This window comes from Primulina huaijiensis, chromosome 17, assembly GCF_012295235.1.
Source record: "Primulina huaijiensis isolate GDHJ02 chromosome 17, ASM1229523v2, whole genome shotgun sequence".
Taxonomy (NCBI): Eukaryota; Viridiplantae; Streptophyta; class Magnoliopsida; order Lamiales; family Gesneriaceae; genus Primulina; species Primulina huaijiensis.
In genome coordinates this window covers 9,042,172-9,064,023 of record NC_133322.1, presented here as the reverse complement: position 1 = coordinate 9,064,023, position 21,852 = coordinate 9,042,172, and positions in this window count along the sequence as shown.

The window sequence follows — 21,852 nt, the reverse complement described above, 5'->3', positions numbered from 1 at the left end:
CTCATTACAGAGATGTGAGCCACAGCCGGTATCTAATACCCAAAAAGTAGAGTTAATTTAAATATTTACTTCGATATAGAACATACCATTTCAAGAACTCTTCTGGGCAAGATATTCACTGCAGTTACGCCTCCAATGTCCAGGATTCTTGCAGTGATGACAGATGTCAACAGTCTTGCCAGCCTTCACTTGTGTGGCAGCCACAGCGGGACTCGAAGTCTGCATCTTCAAGGGCACGTTCTTCTTGGGACGTTGGGAAGAACGCTTCTTTCCCTTCCCACGTGGCTCAATCTTCGTGCCAGATGAAGAACCCACAAAAAGAACCGGCTTCTCTTTCTTGATGGTGGACTCAAAGGTCACAAACATGTTCACCAACTCCTCAAGGGTCGGCTCCATCTTGTTCATATTGAAATTCACCACAAAAGGATCAAACAAGCTAGGCAGTGACAAGAGCAACACGTCGGTGGTCAACTCCGAAGGCAACATCAAATCCATGCCAACGAGCTTGTCCACGAGCCCAATCAACTTCAGGCCATGCTCATGGACCAAGGCCCCATCTCGCATGCGCAAAGTGATCAGCTCCTTGACAGTATCATGCCTAAGAGGTCGAGTCTGCTCACCAAAGAGCTCCTTGAGATGCAAATGAATGTCAGCAGCACTCTTTGCATCCTCAAAACGCCTCTGCAGCTCATCATTCATAGAAGCCTGCATATAACACTTGGCATTCAAGTCATGGTCACACAAATCCTTGTAAGTCGGCAATTCCTCAGGAGTGCAACTAGTCGGAGCCTCAACTGGGGGCGACTCAGTTAGTGTATATGCTATCCTTCACGAATTCAAGACGATTTTCAGGTTTCTTAGCCAAGTGAGGTAATTAGGTCCAGTTAATATGTGTTTTTTGAGTATTGCAGATAGCGGATTGCGAATCGAAGACATTGTCAAATTTGTACTGAAAAGTGATACAGATAAATGTTATTGACTATTTAAAATATTTGGTAAGATATAAAGTATGGACTTTTACTTTATAAATATTTACTCCCACTGTTTTGACATCTTTCACTACTCTCTAGTGAAAACGGGAAACTCCTTTCCTCGGTAGGTACGCAAGGTCCAACTAGCGAATTATGATCCCGAATAATATCAGCCAATCAAAATTCCTAAAAGGTACTTTCCAATTGCATCTCCATGCAACACTCTATGTAAACTTTTGTCTCACGTTTGATTAGGACCCAATAATATGACGTCGTTCATCTTTACGTGTCAAGCCTTACCCATCGATGTTGAACCTTAATGGACGGTCGCCATGAGTTCCCTCAATAATATGAGCCGAAATTATGGGAGTTCCACGTAGTTCACATCACCATGTCAATGGATGTCACAGCTTTCTGGTGTCCAAGGCCCCCCAATAATATGAGCCGAGCCCCAAACACGGTTAGCGTTCATCATGTACCCATTGTCGATGGAAGACATGGAAATTATAAACACCTTTATAATTCCCCTTTTCGGGCTCGATATTAATTTTGAATTGTATTCAAAATTAGGGTTTTTTAATTTTGAAAGGTCTCATCATTAATTTTTTTTAAAAGCTAGCCATGTTTGATCGTATGATTGCCGGATTCATGCAACATTGTTATTATCATAATAATAACGCACATACTCATTATTTATAACATATCATGCATATAATATAAACAGTAAACAAAACAAGGATGATCAATCGCCCCAAAACTAATGGCCTGTGTGAGCTAAACACGGGCTAGGTCCAATCCAAAGGAAATGCATGGGATGCAAATGCAACTTTTACATAAGCTTCCAATATTTACATGTCTTCGATCTTCATAATCATCAAGGCCACCATCTTCCAATCTTGATCTTCCACTATACTAATATTTACAAATAAATATCCATGCCAAATAGGGATACATCTCTTGGGGGTGGGAACGGGCCATAAACCAAGCCCACTTTATAAATTGATAATTATTACAATCATTCAACACAAAATATCCTAGCATACACCCAGCAAATTGGGCTTGGGCTTTTGATCATCCTTCATGCATAATATTACATATCATACACCATCAATTAATTATCACAATAATCAATTGATCCAATATTATATATCTTGATCCAATCACTAACCGCCACGATTATAAACTAAATTAACAAAGTATACAAACTCTTTTGTCTACTTTCTAATTAATTTATTTATAACCGAATTTATTGTAAATCACAATTTACTATAAATAATTAAAGTCCAACTTCAATTATTTATTTCATGAGAAAATATTTGCAACTTTTGTAAATTTAAACTTAAGGGCCCAAATAATCATTTTTCACCAAAAACATTTTGGCCCATTTTAATTTCACAAATTATATTAGCCATCTAATGGCCCAACAACTTCAAGGCCCATGACACTTTGATAATCCAAAACACTTTTGGAAACCCTAGTCGTCATCGCTGTCGCCGGATTCCGGCCAAAATTTTTTTTTATTAAAACAAGGGGCTGTTCGGGGCTGCCCTTGCTGCCCGAAATGGGCTGCCCCACGTTGCTGCCCAAAACCGCCCCATGACGGCCTCGATTTTTGTTGCGAAAATTCATCTCATGCGGTTAGAAATCGACCTCAATATAATAATATGTATATGCTACACAAAATAGTATCCATAGCTCTTGATACCACTCGAAAGGAGATCGATTAAGGTGCCGGTTGCGCAACGAAAGTTTCAAAATTTTTGTTTCAACAAGAACAATAAAAAAAACCGAACACCTCAATGCTATAATGTGTAGCAAATACAAAAACACACAAATGTCATACTTAAGGTGTTTAAAAATATACCTATCAATCACAATGGATTGATGATGGCTCCAACTAAGTTGATGAACAACTTAGCTCTTCAAAGGTAGACAAATCTACAAGCTTTCCTTTGAGCAATCCTTGCTCAAATATTAAGCCCACCACAAACTAGGTAGATCCCCTCTAATTTTGCACTAGAAAAATTAGAGGATTTTTCTTTTGAGAAGACTTTTCTTTTCTCAACAATTGAAGAAGAAAAATTGAGAGAATATTGTGTGTGAAATTCGGCCAAGAGGTGTGTGGTGTAGGGGAGAATGAGTTGTCTTGGTTGTGTAAAAAGCTAAAACCCCTTTTAGCATGCCAAGCCTTAAATATTGAAAAAGTTGTCTCCCAACTCTTCACCTCCCCATGCACATTATTTTTATTTGGGCATGTAACTGAAAGAGGATCGGTTACGGTGTTCAAATGCGCAACGGAAGTTTTAAAATTGTTTTTCAACAATGAAAAATTCGAACACCTCAACTATTATGTATAGCAAATACAAAAACACCAAAATGATATTCATAGGGTGTTAAGAAAGTACCTATCAATCACAAAGATTGATGTAATGGCTCCAACTAAGATGTTGAACACCTTAGCTCTTGAATGGCAAGACAATCTACAAGCTTCCTTGTTCTTGAAATCTTTCCTTCGAATTAGGTCTACCACCAACAAGCTAAATCCACTCTAATTTTGCACTAGAAAAATTAGAGCATTTTTCATTTGAGAAGAGAGTGTTTCCTCAACTATTGAAGAACAAAACTTGGGAGAATTTGTGCTCAAAATTTTGTCCAAAATGAGGGGAGGAGAGAAGGAGGAGTGTTTTTCTTGGTTGTGGAAAAAGTTAAAGCAAAAAAGTTGCATGCCAAGCCTTGAACATTGAAAAAGTTGTCTCCCAACTCTTCACCTCCCCATGCACATTCTATTTGGCCTTGTAACAATTACAAGGCCCATGGACTTTAATTTAATTGTCTCAAATAAATTTGAGACCAATTAAACCTTACTTGATTTTACTCAAGCCCACTAGTTTAATAATTATTTCTAATCGGGCTCTGTAAGGCCCAATGATGTTTAATTAATCCAACACTTGAATTAATTTAATTATTTGGACTCTACTAGGTCCACTAGTGTTTAATTAATTCAACACTTGAATTAATTTAATTTAGTACATAATAATGTATATGAAAACCACAATTTTCAAATAAATTACTCGTTTGGCTAACTTTTAATTTAGGAACACTTACTCAAATTAAAAGTTACATTCTCCTTACAGAAGTCATACTTCTATTTTATTTACACTTATAAACTCTTTTATAAGCCGTTCAACACATTGAACTATTTTACTTCTCAACGGGATCTAGAAATTTAGCACTTGTGTGACCCTCAATGGTTCATTGATACAACTAGCCGTGGGTTCACATCTCCATGTGATTCGGACTAAACATGTCCTTATACGAGCATACCCCAATTGCTCCATTCTTACTTATCAACTCCTTGATAATAAGAACGTCAGAACTCAAGTCTGATAGTACCCAACCATTCATGTTAAACGCCTAGCAGCATCGCCTACATGATTCCCTAGGTATCAAATGATAGTGTCTGCAAGAACCATTCAATTATGGTTAGCGTACAGTACGGTCCCTTCAACTCATATATCCCGACCGATTCGACAACCATTGGTATATCGAGAGTTGTCAATGAATCGATACTATGTGTCATGTCGTAGTTGCATCGATGTTGTAATCTATGGAACCCCTTTCATATTCACCACCATACTCTTATCAGAGATTTCATACTACATACACATAGGATATCAATACCCGAAGGTTAGCGGTGAATCCCCGACTACAATGCATCGACTCCTATATGTTTCGTCAAAACACCCAACCTTGCCACCTGATGACTCCATGAGAGTCGGTAAATAAGTCAAAGTGTAATGCTAGCACATAGAGTCTCAATGTTGTCCCGGGTCATAAGGACTAATGGTGTACAACCATAAACTAGGACGTTTCCACTCGATAAGTGAGAACCACTTGGCAAGTTCTATATGGAGTGTTGTTCAGTGCACTCTACCAGGAGCACCTATCTGCATGATCGGACATCACAATGTCCCCTACCAATGAAACATGGTACTCACATCGCAGATACTAGTCTCGAACTCGAGCGGCCTATATCCTTCTTAGCGACGGCTGAATCGACTAGGAAATGTTTAGAATATACAGTATTCTAAATATGATTTTCATGATACTCATCATATGAGCATCTCACATTCTTTTTACTATTTGTATATTCAAGGGCTTTATCTATGCAACTAGCATGAGTATACAGATAAAGATGTGCCAAAATAATGATTTCAAATATTATTAAAATAAATATTACTTATACATAGAGTTTCATTGTGAACACTCGGCCAACAATTGGCTCGACGAGCACCTACTCTAACAGTAACAATTACAAAGCCCATGGACTTTTATTTAAATGTCTCAAACACATTTGAGACCATTTAAAATTTACTTGATTTCACTCAAGTCCACTTGCTTAGTAATAATTTCTAATTTGTCTCTACAAGGCCTAATGTTGTTTAATTAATTCAACACTTGAATTTATTTAATTATTTGGACTCTACTAGGTCCACTAGTGTTTAATTAATTCAACACTTGCATTAATTTAATTTAGTCCATAATAATGTTTATGAAAATCACAATTTTCAAATACATTATTTATTTTGCCAAATTTTAATTTAGGAACACTTCCACAAATTAAAAGTTACATTCCCCTCATAGAAGTCGTACTTCTATTTTTCTTTACTTTTATAAACTCCTTTATAAGCCGTTCAACACATTGAACTATTTTACTTCTCAACGGGATCTAGAAAGCTAGTACTTGTGTGGCCCTCAATGGTTCATTGATACAACTAGCCGTGGGTTCACATCTCCATGTGATTCGGACAAAACATGTCCTTATACGAGCATACCCCAATTGCTCCATTCTTAATTATCAACTCCTTGATAATAAGAACGTCAGAACTGAAGCCTGATAGTACCCAACCAATCATGTTAAACGCCTAGCAGCATCGCTTACATGATTCCCTAGGTATCAAATGATAGTGTGTCAGGGCTCGTGCTCTTAATTAATATTTAATTACCAAACAACAAGGATTAAATGGTGTAAACAGCGAAAACGAGTTTAAAACGTTCATTTGGGCCTACAGAAATTTCCGCATGACCTCCCCGTAAGTAGGACATCCAAAAAATTTCAAAACGTAACAACATATAAACGCTCGAAAATAACATCAGGTTCACAATCAACCAAACAAATATCCTACAACCGCACTGGCCAGGACTAGACACAACATACCACAATTAAATCCAAAACAATATAAAACATAACACCATACAGCTACACAGGGCATCTCCCTGGCAAATGTATCAAACCAGCATAATATATATAAATATCTGCGAACTCTGACACAAACCGACTGACTACTGGGTACCACTCGCTGACTATCCACCAGACGCGTCAAATCCCCTGGAATGACCTGCTATGGCATAAAAAACAACCACGACAAAAAAAGAAAACAGGGGTCGGACCCCAGTACGACAAATCAGTAAAATTACGACGTATATAAAAGACATGTAATAATACCAAGTAAATGCAATGATATGCGATGCATGAATGGTAGCAATGGAATAACGGATATCAAATGGAGTCCAAACGAATAGCATTATCAACAGTAACAGTGGCCACCCGTGCCAGGAATGCAGCATCAAATCGCCGCTCGTCCATGCACGTAGCATCGGGAATGCGAGTAGCTAAGTCGCTCGTCCCTAACTATCATCTGGGAATGAGGCTAGTCCTAACCCACTCGTCCCTCTGATGACTCAATATATCTCAACAGAATCAACATAAATCGCAGTCAAAGGAGTCAAGGCTCAATATGTTATGTCAATACAATTTATTGCATGAATGCAACAGAATAAACATTCAAGGCACATAATAGCAAACAACATTCACCGAATATTCTTACACGCCAATATAAACGTCATAATAATATAGGTTTGAGCATACCTCAATTACAACTTATAATACCACAGATTTTTAAGAACTATCGAATGAACTCGTCCAACGATATAAACTACAATATAAATTCACTATATACCTCAATACAATGCATACCAAACGAAAAATCGGCTCGAATAAAATTCAAAATCTGGGCAGCCTATATAACCCTTAATAATCTGAAATTTCAAGCTTAATACCTCAAGAATCGAGACTAAAACACACAACGGTGATCTCGCGGAGATGGCTCGCCGGAAATTTTGCCGAAAACACTGTTCACGATATGAAAACGAGCTGGAAATTAGCTGAAAACAGGGGAAATAAAGGGCTTTGATTCCTTGCTAAATAAACTCACATCAACAAGAAAAATTGAAGCTAGAAGCTTACCAAATCGGACAAAGAATGAAACTCAGCTGTCGGCTCGAACGTGAAAGAAGGAGCACTGATTTCTACCGATTCATGGCAGGAAAGTAACTAATATGATGGAGGAAGAAAGTTTGCTAAGCTGCTACACTATTCCTCGACCTCCAGTGGCGCTGCGCGACTGAAGCAGAAAGAAGAGAACGACGGCAAGGCTGGAGACGAGTTTCTGGATTTAACGCTTCTGTTAATCTGATTCTCAAATGGGTTGGGTATTTATAATTAAATGGTAATGGGCTGGGCCTAGTTTAGGTATTGGGCCTCACATTCTCCCCCACTAATGAAAGATTTTGTCCTCGAAATCTAACAAACACAACACTGATATCTACAACATTACGTCTGATAATACATAGGAAATTCAGAATACATCTCGTAATTCATTACATTCTCAACAAATGAGGCCATTCTTGTCGCATCTTTGCCTCTAATTTCCATGTAGATTCTTCTCTTCCATGCCTACTCCATTGTACCAACACTAGTGGAATCGTCTTGCTCCTGAGCTGTCTTTCCTTGCGGTCCAAAATTTGCACTGGATGTTTAACATAGCTAAGGGAACTGTCTAACTCCACATCCTCAACATTCAAGATATGAGACGGATCTGGCTCATACTTCCGCAACATAGATACATGAAACACATTATGTATCAAAGACAAACTCTGCGGCAAATCCAAACGATAAGCCAATGTGCCAATCCTCTCAACAATCATATATGGACCAACACAAAGCGGAGCTAACTTCCCTTTATGTCCAAATCTAATAGTACCTCGGAAAGGTGACACTTTCAAGAAAACATAATCGCCCACTTGGAATTCTAAAGGTCTACGCCTTTTATTAGCATAACTGGCTTGACGATCCTGGGCTGCTTTCATCCTTTTTCTGATCAATTCAACTTTATCTTTCATTTATTGAATAAATTCTGGTTTTGACATCTGTCTTTCTCCTACATCTTCCCAACATATCGGCGATCTGCACTTTCTTCCATACAAAGCTTCAAATGGTGCCATACCGATTTTTGCCTGAAAACTATTATTGTAAGAGAATTTCACCAAAGATAATGATTCTTGCCAACCACCTTTGAAATCCATCACTACTGCTCGTAACATATCCTCTAGAGTCTGGATGGTTTTTTTTGACGGACCATCTGACTGCGGGTGATAGGCGGTGCTCATAGCCAACTTTGAACCCAAAGCCGATTGCAAAATTCCCCAAAATTTCGAAGCAAACCTTGGATCACGATCGGATACTATGGTTACTGGCACACCATGCAATCTCACTATATGATCAATGTACAGTTTCGCCTTTTTCATATAAGTACAAGTACGATCATACGGAATAAAATGAGCGGATTTAGACAATCTATCAACAATCACCCAAATCGCATCACAGCCACGATTAGAACGAGGTAGATGTGTCACAAAATCCATAGCAATGTGCTCCCAGTTCCACTGCGGTACTTCAAGACTATGTAACATTCCACCAGGTCTCATTCTCTCGGCTTTAACTTGTTGACACGTTAAACATTTAGCCACAAAATGATAAATATCTTTCTTCATACCTTCCCACCAATAATGAACTCTCAAGGTATGATACATCTTTCGAATTCCTGGATGAATACTGTGTCGACTACAATGTTCTTCCCGTAGTATAGCTTCTTTCAGATCTATCAAATTAGGAACCACAAGTCTACCATTAAAATGCATACTACCATCTGAGGCAACACTAAACTTTTCTGTCAGACCTGTTCGAGACAATTCTTTTAATCTATGAATGTACGGATCGGTCTTTTGTGCTGCTTTGATTCTGGACAAAATCTGTGGCTCGACTTGAATAAATGACACTATAAAGTAGTCTCCACTGATCTGATAAGTCCATACTGAAGTTCCCAAGTGCTCGTGAACTTTAGAGATAGTCAAAGATGTCAGCATAGCATTCTGAACTTTCCTGCTGAGAGCATCTGCAACAAGATTCATTCGCCTTGGTTGATACTGAATCTCACACTCAAAGTCTTTAAGCAACTCCATCCATCGACGCTGTCTCATGTTCAAGTCAGGCTGTGAGAAAAGATATTTAAGACTCTTGTGATCCGAATAAATCACAAACTGCTCACCATACAGATAATGACGCCATAACTTCAATGCAAACACAATGGCAGCCAATTCTAAGTCATGAACTGGATGTCGGGTCTCATGCGGTTTCAACTGACGAGAAGCATATGCAATCACTCGCCCAATTTGCATTAAAACACAACCAAGTCCATTTAGAAATGCATCTAAACAAACAACATATCCACCTGATCCTGATGGCAAAGCTAGCACTGGAGCTGTTGTCAACTTTTCCTTCAAAGTCTGAAAACTTGACTCACATTCATCAGTCCACACAAAACGTTGATCTTTTTGCGTTAATTGAGTCATAGTGCTTGCTATAATAGAAAATCCTTCGATAAAACGCCTATAATATCCTGCCAATCCCAAGAAACTACGAATATCGGAAATATTCGTCGGTGTTGGCCAATTGATAACAGCTTCCACTTTACTAGGATCCACTGATACTTCTTGAGCTGATATAACATGACCCAGAAATACAACTCTGTCCAGCCAGAATTCACATTTAGAAAATTTTGCATACAATTGCGCTGCTCTTAGTGTCTGGAGGACTAACCTTAAATGTTCTCGATGCTCCTTCTTTGTTTTTGAATAAATCATAATATCATCTATGAAGACAATAACAAATCTGTCTATAAATTCTCGAAAAACGCGATTCATCAAATCCATAACAACCGCTAGAGCATTAGTCAATCCAAAAGGCATAAATAGAAATTCAACTATCTGTAATCAATGCACATTCTCATCGTTTTGTCTTTCTTCTTTACAAACAATACCGGAGCTCCCCAAGGTGACATACTTGGTCTAATATATCCTTTTTCCATTAAGTACTGTAATTGCTCTTTGAGTTCTTTCAATTCCGCTGGAGCCAAACGGTATGGTGCTCTAGAAATAGGATTTGTCCCGGACACCAACTCAATGCTAAAATCGATTTCCCTCTAGGGTGGAAATCCAGGAATCTTATCGGGAAATACATCAGAGAATTCCTTGACAACTGGAATATCAGAAACTTCAAACCCTTTTCCCTGAGTCGCATCAACTACATAGATAACGAATCCTTCATTTCCTGATGACAAGATTCTAAACATTTCCATTGCTGACACTAATGGAATACGTGATTGCGAATCACTACNACTCCCCGTAAGTAGGACATCCCAAAAATTTCAAAACACAACAATANCAACGGTAGCTCGATAATTTGACAGAGTAACCATTCCCAGGATACAGTCGAAGTCAGACATATCTAGCTTGATTAGATTAGTTATCATAATATTATCATCGAATATAATCACACAATTCAGAACTATCTCATGAGACATCAAACATACACCGGCAGGAGTAGAGACTGACACAGTATCTATCAACGGAGTAGAGGCAATCTCTTGCTCATCAACAAATACAACAGATACAAATGAATGAGATGCTCATGTGTCTATTAGTATACGCGCAGGATGATTAAAAATAAGGCAGATACCTGCAATAACTCCGCCCAGTGCGTCTTGAACTTGATCCTGAGTTAGAGCATGAACTTGAGACTACTGTGGCCTTGGAAAACGCTGCGGAACAGAACCTCTAGGCTGAGGATAGCTAGACTGCAGAAAAGACTGAGTCGGAACAAAAGGTCTAGTTGCTGGTCCTCTGAAACCTTGACCAAACTGAGGTTGCTGAAATTGTTGTCTTGCTGCATTCGGACATACTATAGCATATTGCCCAACTTGCCCACAGATATTACAAGATCCATGAACTCCCATACACTGAGTACTGATATGCTTACCACCACAACGATCACAGAATACTCCACCTGGTGACCCAAACGAACTTCCACGCTGACTGCCGGAACTAGAAAAACTACTACGAGTCTGTTTCTTGAACTGTTTTCCTTTGGCCTTAAAGTGTTGCTACTTTGGTTGCTGATAAGACTGCGAAGGCTGATACGGCAGTAAAGGACGGTATAGTGGTGCACCAACTAGCATCGGCACATTGCCTCCGAAATTCTGAGGAAAAACTGGTTGAACTGATTGTGGTTCTGCCAAAAGTAGACTTGCCTCCAAATTCTTGGTTTTCTCTACAGCATCGGCATAATTAACAGGCGCTCCTGCAACTACTAAAGTGCAAATGGTTCGATTCAATCCTTGCATAAAATGCGATAGCTTGTTCCGATCACTGCTAGCAACATGAGGAACATAGGCAAGAAGTGCTGAGAATTGAGAGGCATACTCTACTACAATCATGTTACCTTGAGTCAATCTATTGAACTCAGCTTCCTTGGCCGAATAATACGAAGGCGGTGAATATTCTCGTGCAAACAGATCAAAATACATCCCAAGTAACTCTTTCACCTGATTTCTTCAGAGCTTCCTCAGTAGTTTCCCACCATAACTGAGCTCGGTCTTTTAATTGACAAATAGCCAACTTAAGTTGCAAATCAGGAGTGTACTCCAACATATTAAACAAGCGTTTCGTACTTTTTAACCATGCTACTGCTTTCTCACCATCTTCATTTCCAAAGAATCGAGGAGGAAGCATGTTCTGAAATCGGGATATTACCAGTTCCATTTTACCCATTCCTCTAGTCAACTGATCCACTTCATGCTCAACGTTAACATTTCGTGCTTGACCACGAGGGCGACGACCTCGTCTTCCCCATTCAGTCTCGTTAAGTCCTCTCACATTAGGAGCTTCAGATTCCTGAACAACTTCCTTTCCTTTTTTGCCCTTACGTCCAGGTGCCATCTATAAGATACAAGTATTTAATCCACAGGCAGAAAACAAAATAATCGACTTAGTATAAGAGCATAAACTTAAACTAATACGCTCTAGTCATGCTGATACAATTAATTCAAAACATACAAACAAGTAAGAGCAAATAATCAAACACATGCACAATTATTTTATTTGTGTCTAAACTCGAGTGTCCTAGACTCTAATTCGAGCGTATCCCAATTATGCTCTGATACCAAACTGTCAGGGCCCGTGCTCTTAATTAATATTAAATTACCAAACAACAAGGATTAAATGGTGTAAACAGCGAAAACGAGTTTAAAACGTTCATTTGGGCCTATAGAAATTTCCGCATGACCTCCCCGTAAGTAGGACATCCCAAAAATTTCAAAACACAACAACATATAAACGCTCGAAAATAACATCAGGTTCACAATCAACCAAACAAATATCCTACAGCCGCACTGGTCAGGACTAGACACAACATACCACAATTAAATCCAAAACAATATAAAACATAACACCATGCAGCTACAAAGGGCAACTCCCTGGCAAATGTATCAAACCAGCATAATATATATAAATATCTGCGAACTCTGACACAAACCGACTGACTACTAGGTACCACTCGCTGACTCTCCATCAGACGCGTCAAATCCCCTGGAATGACCTGCTATGGCATCAAAAACAACCACAACATAAAAAGAAAACAGGGGTCGGACCCCAGTACGACAAACCAGTAAAATCACGACGTATATAAAAGACATGTAATAATACCAAGTAAATGCAATGATATGCGATGAATGAATGGTAACAATGGAATAACGGATATCAAATGGAGTCCAAACGAATAGCATCATCAACACTAACAGTGGCCACCCGTTCCAGGAATGCAGCATCAAATCGCCGCTCGTCCATGCACGTAGCATCGGGAATGCGAGTAGCTAAGTCGCTTGTCCCTAGCTGTCATCTGGGATTGTGACTAATCCTAACCCACTCGTCCCTCTGATGACTCAATATATCTCAACAGAATCAACATAAATCGCCGTCAAAGGAGTCAAGGCTCAATATGTTATGTCAATACAATTTAATGCATGAATGCAACAGAATAAACATTCAAGGCACATAATAGCAAACAACATTCACCGAATATTCTTACGTGCCCATATAAACGTCATAATAATATAGATTTGAGCGTACCTCAATTACAACTTATAATACCACAGATTCTTAAGAACTATCGAATGAACTCGTCCAACGATATAACCTACAATATAAATTCACTATATACCTCAATACAATGCATACCAAACGACTAAACCAAAATAAATCGGCTCGGTTAAAATTCAAAATCCGGGCAGCCTATATAACCCTTAATAATCTGAAATTTCAAGCTTAATACATCAAGAATCGAGACTAAAACGCACAACGGTGATCTCGCGGAGTTGGCTCGCCGGAAATTTTGCCGGAAACGCTGTTCACGATCTGAAAACGAGCTGGAAATTAGCTGAAAACAGGGGAAATAAAGGGCTTTGATTCCTTGCTAAATAAACTCACATCAACAAGAAAAATTGAGGCTAGAAGCTCACCAAATCGGACAAAGAATGAAACTCAGCTGCCGGCTCGAACGTGAAAGATGGAGCACTGATTTCTACCGATTCATGGCAGGAAAGTAACTAATATGATGGAGGAAGAAAGTTTGCTAAGCTGCTGCACTATTCCTCGACCTCCGGTGGCGCTGCGCGACTGAAGCAGGAAAAAGAGAACGACGGCAAGGCTGGAGAAGAGTTTCTGGATTTAACGCTTCTGTTAATCTGATTCTCAAATGGGTTGGGTATTTATAATTAAATGGTAATGGGCTGGGCCTAGTTTAGATATTGGGCCTCACATAGTGCCTGCAAGAACCATTCAATTATGGTTAGCGTACAGTACGGTCCCTTCAACTCATAGATCCCGATCGATTCGACAACCATTGGTATATCGAGCGTTGTCAATGAATCGATACTATGTGTCATGTCGTAGTTGCATTGATGGTGTAATCTATAAAACCCCTTTCATAATTACCACCATACTCTGATCAGAGATTTCATACTACATACACATAGGATATCCATACCCGAAGGTAAACGGTGAATCCCCGACTACAATGCATCGACTCCTATATGTTTCGACAAAACACTCAACCTTGCCATATGAGTCGTTAAACAAGTCTGTAGAACCCGTTAAATCAGACTACGTATAAGCCATGCATAATTTCTAGTATTTTAAATTAAAAATGATTTCTTTATTATTTAAGGCATTTTAAAGTTGTTTGGCCATGATTATTCATTTTTAATCGCATAAGTTTAGTTTTATCTTTCCAGTTAAATAAGCGAGGCCGGACTGGAGTTGGAGTTTTAAGATAAAAATTTAATGATAAGAAAACATTCCTAGAACTTATTTAAGATAAATAATAATTTATTTTAATGTAAAAGAAGGTTTAAGGATTTATTTAATTAATTTGAGATAAGTAGTAAATAAGTTCTTTTATGTCCAATAATTAATTTAAAAGCCTAAATTAAAATATGTGACTAATTGAGATTAGTTAATCTACACTTATTTTAATTAAGAAATTTCAATTTAATATGTTAGTAATTTAATTTATAGATTTAGTCATGCATGCAAGATAATGTTATCCCTTAATTAATTTATTAATTCACTAAACTATTTAATGGGTAGATAAAACTCTAAAGAATTAAAATACAAGATTTAAGAAATATTTTTCCTTCCATTTTATTATAATTTTCGGCCATTTCATTTTGTAGGAATTAAAATTTGTCAACTCACAATTTTGGGTATCTTTCTTTATCCCTTCTTGGCATAGATAATTCCTTCAACTTTAAATCTTCAATAATTAATAATTAAGCAATTTTCCTACCTCATTTAACTAGATAAAAATCGGTCATCCCCACTTTAAAAGATTTAAATTGGTTTGACAACTCATTCCTTGTTATCTTTCCTTAATCTTTTCTAGGTAGATAATTTCCCCCACTTTTAAATCACCAACAATTAAATAATTAAGCAATTTTCTTCTTGTTCCTAGACCGAAAATTCGACCATGTGCACCCTTAATTATCCTTCAAAAATCTTTTGATATCAAATCATTCCTTATCTCACAAACTAGGAAGATACCAAGATTTATTTCTCCCTTTTATCTTGCAAACTTTCCTCTCATTCCTAGCCATTCTCTCCCTCTCCATTTTCAAAAATCAAAGCATTTTCAGTAGAGAAAAATCGAGAATTGCCCAATTTATAAAATAAACATGTAAATATTTTTAACTTTAAAATAACAGCGGAAGTCAACATTGTAATTCAAACAACAATTTAAAAATAATCCAACATGTTAAAATCGAGTTTGAATGATAAAAGGTGCATAAATTAAATCATGAGGTCCTTGGGTTTACTACTGTTGTCCCAAGATCGCTCACTGGTCTCCGCCCGCGGTCTCGACCTCATCAATATCTACAACAATCAAGTCTAGTGAGTCTAAAGACTCAACATGTATATAACGTGAATAACAAGTAATATATATAAAATCGCATACAACGTAAAAATAAAGTATCGTAAAACGCAATAGTGAATATCGTATCAAGAATAATTATAACTACGTGCATATCTGAAAATCATACGTAAAAGCTTTGTTCAATAGAGCTCTGTCATATCATATCATAATTTTCTGGTAGAGATAATGTTTCTAAGCTAGTGGCCCATAACATAACGTGAGCGCCTGATCAGACTAAACCACAGTATACTGGGCGGTAGAGATCAATCATAGTGAAACGTCTGCTATTCGTTTTCTTAAAACATGCTAGAAATTTTTTTTTTATTTTAAAACCTCACATAGCATTCGGCCGAACCATAAAATTTCATAAAATATTTTTGACATCATTTTAAAATAAACAACCAACTAACATTTTTCTAAATCTAAAAATAACATTTGAAAAGTATAGCCCATATTGTAACCTCTCAAAAACCACTCGTGATCATGATAAAAGTCATAAAAATATCTTTAACATAACTTAAAATCATTAATCATAACTAGTGCGGAAAACTAGCGTCGGTCCTCGGGTTATGTGCACCTTCAGTCCAGTCAGATCAACCACCAAGACCTCCATAAACATAATCATCATAATCACCTGCATCAATCACACCTAGTGAGTCTAAAGACTCAACACGTCATATCCTTGATAACAAGTAATACGTAATACAGTTAACATATAACAGTGAAAAATACTTGTACTTAAAATATCATTTTCATGAAGATGCATAAATTTTAAACAAAACCATTTTCATGATGCATAAACTTTAAATAAAAACATTTTCATAATGATGCATCCTCTTTAAACATAAACATTTTCATAAACCTTTTCATAAACATTTTCATATCAACATAAACATATTCATATTCATATTCATATCCATATTCGTATCCATATTCATATTCATATTCGTATATGTTGAATTCAGATCGTGATTGTGACTCGTATTCTTAAACGTATTGGGCGATGGATCCATCTACATGTAACCACAGTACTGGGCGGCGGGGACACCAGCAACACTCTCACCGGTCAACTGGGCCTTGGCCTTACGTATTAACATATTCGTGTCATTGGAAATACGATCGTCGGGGCTCCCTCTGGGGCCTTTTCCCATAAATGGGCTCCCTCTGGGGCCTTCTCCCCTCACGACATCTCCAATCATATCATCGTATTCGTATCAACGGAAACACGATCGTCGGGCTCCCACTGGGACCATAACCCTCACGATATTTCCAACATATTTAGTCACAATCCCTTCACGTCCTTCAATATTTCGTATTTCCATCACTTAATAAAAACATGAATATAATATCGTTTTTCTTTTAAACCAAGCATGCAACATGTCTTTTAAATGCCCATATTTAAATCATAAAAACTATAGACATTTAAAAATCGTAATTTAACATGTTAAAATTATAAAAAGCCATAAATGTTTTAAAATCAACATTTTAACGTCATAAACATTTAAAATAACATTTTGACATTTAAATCATAAACATTTAAAATACTCATTTAACATATGAAAATCCTTAAACATTTAAAATAGACATATTANGTCATGAGCCACCCCCGTGGACCCATGGATTCATTTTTAGTTCTTTAATTTTCGTTTTTGACACCTTAACGAACACACCGAGCCATCTCCTAATTTACTCGAGCCACGCCCGAGCCACCTTGAGCCAAAACCTAGCCAACCCACCTAGGGACCCTACTGACCAAGCCCAGCCCGTAAAACAACCCCTGGCCCGACCAAAAGCTTGCTGGAAACTCACCCAATTTACATGCATGTGTACGTGTGTAGTGTTTTGGCACAATAGGACTCCTCCTCCTTCTAGGACACTACCAGCTGTTAAACACTTGACCCAACCTGACCCTAACCTTCCCTAGACCATGACTAGACCACATCCAGACCATCCCCAAGCTCCCACACCCAACAGCGAAGCACCTGAATCAGAAAACACCAGCTGCGCACATGCTGCCTCCAAGGTGCTCCCCTCACGTTTTTGTGTTTGGCTCGAGCCAGCAGCGACCCAAGCCACTCCAGACCCTGCCCCAACCCTGTACCATCTCCCTGAACCCTGAACGACCACCTAGCCCAGCCCAAACCGAGCCACAGCCCCTGAAACTCTCGAGCAGAACCTGCGCATGCTTTGGGGGAGAGTCCCACTTCACGTGGACTCTTCCCCAGCCCAAGGCTCGAGCCCTAGCCCTCCTAGGACCCTTCATAGGACCTAACCATGACCCCTAGGACCCAACCACCAGGCCTGGTCGAGACCCAAGCCCCCATGCAACACAAACAAACCTTGCACCTTACAAAACCCAAACAAAACCTACGGCCCCTTTTCCTGTTTCTCTTCCTTCGATTTCAGCCTGGTTTTCTTTATTATTTATCATGTTTTTGGCTATAAACCATTCCATATTAATACCCTATCCATGGCAGCCCCTTAAACAAAATAAAAACATATTTTTGGAACCAAATAACACAAGTTTAACACCTATATGCACATAGTTACGAAAATAAAATTGTATGTCATGTTTTCTTTCAAATCATGATCAAATAAATATTATGGTGTGATAGATGTTTGAAAGAAAGAAATATGGCGTGCCTTTGCATAATTTACGCACGAATAACCGTTGACGACGAAGAACGGGACGCGAACCTTGGCTTGCTTCTACTAGAACCTCTTAGAAAATCTCTTTGGAGGGTATGAATATGTGCCGTGTGTGTGTAGGGTGGGGTGGGGAGTGTTTCAGATTTTTCAAAGTAGGTGGCGTGAGTTTATGATGCAAAGTGAAGGGTTTCAAGTGTTTTTATATAATATAACCAGCTAATTAATTTACTAATTAGGCTTAGGCCTATTAAGCCATTAATTTAAGCCCATTAGTCTTAATTAGTATTTAATTAAAATATAAAAATAGTTTTGGTAAAAATATGTTTGTGAGTTTAATAGTGGGGTTGCTAAAAAGTTCGTATTTTTGGTTGAAAATCCAACACCGATAAAAATTACGCCCCGACATATAAAATCACCTCAAAACTCCTTATTTTCAAAAATATGAAAAACCAACACTCATATTTTAAATAATTAAAAACAATTATTTGATAAAAATGTTTTACGTTTCTCAGCCCTCGGTCTCCGTTCTTCGATCGCAACTCGAATAACCTTTAAAAATATATTTTAATGCAACCGTGTAGAAAAATATATTTTAAACATGTAAATATGCACAACATAATTAATTCATGCAACTAAAACATTTAATTAAAATACAAAGAATTTAATAACTCAAATGCATGTGGTTCGCGTGGACCTTTAAATTTTCGGGGCGTTACACATAGCCCTTGGACTGGATGTCCGTACACATACATAATCGTAAACCGGTAGTAAGTCACCGGGTGGAGAGGTCCTCGGTTGCGCCTACCGACTTCCAAACCCATAAACGTAAGGTGGCCACAAGACATATGGCATATATCTCAAAAATAAACATTTTATATTTTTATGCACGTAATATAATTATAACCTTATTTTACCGGATGAGTTGGATCGCTCCCAGGCTTGCTGCGACTTAACTCTAATATGTGACATGTGCAAATAATATTATCTTGACTTAAACTTGACAATAGAACCAAAAATGAGACTATTAGGACCAACCACTTGATTTTTAATCATGGTATCTTACTAACCCGAACCAACATTAAACCGACGTTTAACCATGATTAAAAGTACCCCAAACATACTGAAAAACATGCATAAGAATTGCAAAACACGAAAATAGGTGAAAGGAATCCAAAAACATAAAACACTCTTTCGAGAGTCATTTTGGCACCTTTCACCGTAAATACATTAAGGTGGGAGGTTACAAGTCAAGAAGTTGAATGGCATTTGAATTGTTTCTTCTTCTCTTGGTTGGCCGATTCTTTTCTTTTTCTTGTTGCATGTTCTCTTTTATTTGCCAGCACATTGAATTGAGGAAGAATTAAGATGTATTATTGTGTTTGAATTTTATTACTAATTAAAGAATTAAAATGAGGAAATGAATTCACCTTGATGTTCATTTATAAGTGCCTTGAATGGGGAATTACTTACCATTTGAATTTGTCTAGTATTTGACCGAAAGTTGTCACTAATTCTTGCATGGTATAGTAGTGTTTTAATTCTTGTATTTTAATTACTTAAAGTTTAACACACTCATTATATATTTTAGTAAATTAACAATTTAGAATAGAACGTTGCATGGGATTGCATGGTTTCATATTTAAGTATTTAAATACTATGTTTTTTTTCTTGAATATATATTATTCCAAGATTAATTCATCATCAATTGTTTACACTTTTTAATTTAAGCTTTGATTAAATATTAACTTAAAGAACTTATTTAATAACTTAACTCTAATTAATTTAATAAATCCTAAAACATTCTTTTTCTTTAAAATTAAATTATTCTTTGACTTAATTAAAATTTAGAAATATTTTTCTTATTATTAATCTTATTATTAATCTTATCTCAAATCTCCAAACTCCGGTCCGGCCTCGCGTATTTATCCTAACAAGGTAAACTTAACATCTACTATTAAAATAAATAATCATGACTTAAAAATTATTAAAAATGAATTAAACACTTCATATATTTATAAAAATTCATTTTTAATTTAAATAATAGCAATTATGCATGGCTTATACGTAATCTGATTTTTCAGGTTCTACAATTTCTGATCTAGTTTTTATCATTTAAACATTGTTGTGTTTATTTCTACCATGAATTCTAGTAGCTAAACCAAAATATTTGTTGGGATTCAAGGGGATCCTACCTTAAACTTTGATTTGATTAATTTATATTTCGATTGTTGCTTTGTTCTTGAATGTGCTACTGTTTTTCATTGTGTCGTTAGAGCGTAGCTAACTTTAACAACGATTTTATATTACGAGTGAGTTCGAGAGAATAGCTTGTGATTAGAACGAGTAGTATAATCCGTGGATCTACAATTTGCATAGACATATGAAATTGGATACGCGCCGATAGTTATAGTCCGGTAGGACGAAAACTAGGGGTTTCATAGATCCATATACGATTCACTCTTGATAAATAATTAAAGATATTTAATTACTTTAATGAGTAGAATTGTTTGGCATAACTCGAGAGAGTGTGTTCAATTGAATAGGAAATCCTGTCGGAAGCATACAATCAATATAGAACGAATTAATTAATTAGCGAGGGGTAGGTGTAATGCCCGAGATTTTTATCCTGTTAATCTGAGATGATGTATTGATAAATTGATATGATTATAGAAGGATCAATCCGAGACTTTAATTGAGGTTGTATGTGATAACACATGGGGGGACGGGCAGAGATTCACGCGCATATGCACGAGAAGATGCGCGCATATGCACGAGAAGTCAATCGTGAGGACAGAGGACCTCGCGCATATGCGCGAGACAGGACGCGCATATGCGCGAGGAGGTGTATTGGTGATTGCCAAGTCCAGAGATGTTGGCGCACATGCGCGACGAGGTGCGCGCATATGCGTCAGTAGCTAAGATTTCATTCCAGAGAATGTTGCGTACATGGGCGGAATTAGGGCGCGCATATGCGCGAGTAGTAGAATTAGTCGACGCCGAGACAAGTAGGTCTCGCGCATATGCGCCGGTAGAGGTCGCGCATATGCACGAGACCTGCTGCACCAAGAGCGAGCCACCTATCTTCCCCATGCATGAGATATATATACATTGTGATTTCTCAGCATTTAAGAAGAAGGAAAGAATCGAGACACATTTGCTGAAAATCCTTACGCCTTTTCTTGTAGAAATTTATAGTTTGCGGAAGATCCGTCCGTCCGATTTTGAATCCGACTTCGGTACTGTGTTCCTATTGACGTAGGCTTCAATTGGACGTAAGTTTTATTACGTTTTGACATGATTTGAAATTATGATATTGTCAGAATCAGATATGATTGATATATGATGTTCTTGAGATATTAGACATCGTAGAATCGAGAACAGATTGAAGAACAGATTGATTATGGAATTGTTATAATTTTTCAGAGTATATTGATTGATATTGGACAGATTTGGATTATTGATTGATTTCAGATTGTATTAGATATGGGTTATGATTGGTAATTGATATATGTTGATATTGTATTGACG